We start from the raw sequence: 2,913 nt of genomic DNA on the forward strand, positions 1-2,913 counted from the left end.
TCTGTGGCTCATTTGGGCACTCAGTTTCCACCTGTGTCCCCTTGTGCGTGTTCCCCTTGTGTTAAATAGACAAGGGGAACACGTGTGTGTGTGTGTGTGTGTGTGTGTGTGTGTGTGTGTGTGTGTGTGTGTGTGTGTGTGTGTGTGTGTGTGTGTGTGTGTGTGTGGAGAGCGAGACAGTTAAGGACCTGGATGATGACCTGAAGGATTCTCTATTAAAACTGTGTAAAAAAAATTTCTTTCAACCGATTCGAATTTTCCCACCAGTTAAACTTTCCAGGAAAAAATAGTTATTAGTTAGTCATGCAAGTTAGGGACACTGGCCTGTAGTTCAGTGCATCCTGTCTATCACCCTTCTTGTATATCGGGACTACATTAGCCGTCTTCCAAATTTTTGGCAGTTCACCTGTTACCAGTGACTTGTTGTACACCATGGAGAGTGGCAGGCACAGTGCTTCTGCTCCTTCCTTTAGTATCCATGGTGACATTCCATCCGGGCCTATTATAGCCTTCGTCACGTCCAACTCCAGCAGATGCTTCCTCACCTCCCCACTGGTAATCACAAACTCCTCTAGTGGTGTCTGGTTAGATATTCCCTCTCTCTGGGACTTCTCCTTGCTCTTCTGTGAAGACCTCCTGGAATTTCTTATTGAGATCTTGTTTTTTATTATGTGTGAGGGGTGTATTTGTGCTTGTGGCTGTGTGTGTGTATGGTGTGAGGTGTGGGGGGAGGCTAGTGAGAACAGTGCATATGAGGAGCTGCAGAAGCAACAGCAGAAACAACAGCAGCAGGAGCAGTAGCCGCAGCAGCAGCAGCAGCAGCAGCAGCAGCAGGAGCAGCAGCAGCAGCAGCAGCAGCAGTAGCAGCAGCAGTAGCAGCAGCAGCAGGAGCAGTAGCCGCAGGAGCAGCAGCAGCAGCAGCAGCAGCAGCAGCAGCAGCAGGAGCAGCAGCAGCAGCAGCAGCAGCAGTAGCAGCAGCAGTAGCAGCAGCAGCAGGAGCAGTAGCCGCAGGAGCAGCAGCAGCAGCAGCAGCAGCAGCAGCAGCGGTAGCAGCAGCAGCAGCAGTAGCACCAGCAGCAGCAGCAGGAGCAGTAGCCGCAGGAGCAGTAGCCGCAGGAGCAGCAGCAGCAGCAGCAGCAGCAGTAGCAGCAGCAGCAGCAGCACCAGCAGCAGCAGCAGCTGGAGCAGCAGCAGCAGCAGCACCAGCAACAGCAGTAGCAGTAGCAGCAGCAGCAGCAGCAGCAGCAGCACCAGCAGCAGCAGCAGCAGCAGCAGCAGCAGCAGCAGTAGCAGCAGCAGCAGCAGTAGCAGCAGCAGCAGCAGCAGCTGGAGCAGCAGCAGCAGCAGCAGTAGCAGCAGGAGCAGCAGCAGGCAGAGAGAGAGAGAGAGCCAAAACTTCACTTGTAACAGAAGGGAGCCGCTAACGAGCCAAGGGTGAACGAAATGGAATCGCAGGAAACGAATAAAGGCGGAGATAGGATTGTGTTTCCAGGGGTCGCTTACACAAAGGTAAGGCAGGGAGAGCAGACCTAAGGGAGGCGTGGGGGAGAGACCTAAGGGAGGCGTGGGGGGGGGAGACCTAAGGGAGGCGTGGGGGGGGAGACCTAAGGGAGGCGTGGGGGGGGGGAGACCTAAGGGAGGCGTGGGGGGGGGAGACCTAAGGGAGGCGTGGGGGGGAGACCTAAGGGAGGCGTGGGGGAGAGACCTAAGGGAGGCGTGGGGGGGAGACCTAAGGGAGGCGTGGGGGAGAGACCTAAGGGAGGCGTGGGGGGGGGGAGACCTAAGGGAGGCGTGGGGGAGAGGCCTAAGGGAGGCGTGGGGGGGAAACCTAAGGGAGGCGTGGGGGGGGGGGGACCTAAGGGAGGCGTGGAGGGGGGAGACCTAAGGGAGGCGTGGGGGAGAGACCTAAGGGAGGCGTGGGGGAGAGACCTAAGGGAGGCGTGGGGGGGGGAGACCTAAGGGAGGCGTGGGGGGGGAGACCTAAGGGAGGCGTGGGGGAGAGACCTAAGGGAGGCGTGGGGGAGAGACCTAAGGGAGGCGTGGGGGGGAGACCTAAGGGAGGCGTGGGGGGGGGAGACCTAAGGGAGGCGTGGGGGAGAGACCTAAGGGAGGCGTGGGGGGGGAGACCTAAGGGAGGCGTGGGGGGGGGAGACCTAAGGGAGGCGTGGGGGAGAGACCTAAGGGAGGCGTGGGGGAGAGACCTAAGGGAGGCGTGGGGGGGGAGACCTAAGGGAGGCGTGGGGGGGGGGAGACCTAAGGGAGGCGTGGGGGAGAGACCTAAGGGAGGCGTGGGGGGGGGACCTAAGGGAGGCGTGGAGGGGGGAGACCTAAGGGAGGCGTGGGGGAGAGACCTAAGGGAGGCGTGGGGGGGGAGACCTAAGGGAGGCGTGGGGGAGAGACCTAAGGGAGGCGTGGGGGGGGGAGACCTAAGGGAGGCGTGGGGGAGAGACCTAAGGGAGGCGTGGGGGAGAGACCTAAGGGAGGCGTGGAAGGGGGGAGACCTAAGGGAGGCGTGGGGGGGAAACCTAAGGGAGGCGTGGGGGGGGGGACCTAAGGGAGGCGTGGAGGGGGGAGACCTAAGGGAGGCGTGGGGGAGAGACCTAAGGGAGGCGTGGGGGAGAGACCTAAGGGAGGCGTGGGGGAGAGACCTAAGGGAGGCGTGGGGGAGAGACCTAAGGGAGGCGTGGAAGGGGGGAGACCTAAGGGAGGCGTGGGGGAGAGACCTAAGGGAGGCGTGGGGGAGAGACCTAAGGGAGGCGTGGGGGAGAGACCTAAGGGAGGCGGGGGGGAGAGACCTAAGGGAGGCGTGGGGGAGAGACCTAAGGGAGGCGTGGGGGAGAGACCTATGGGAGGCGTGGGGGAGAGACCTAAGGGAGGCGTGGGGGAGAGACCTAAGGGAGGCGTGGGGGAGAG

Source organism: Procambarus clarkii, chromosome 62 (assembly GCF_040958095.1).
Source record: "Procambarus clarkii isolate CNS0578487 chromosome 62, FALCON_Pclarkii_2.0, whole genome shotgun sequence".
NCBI lineage: Eukaryota > Metazoa > Arthropoda > Malacostraca > Decapoda > Cambaridae > Procambarus > Procambarus clarkii.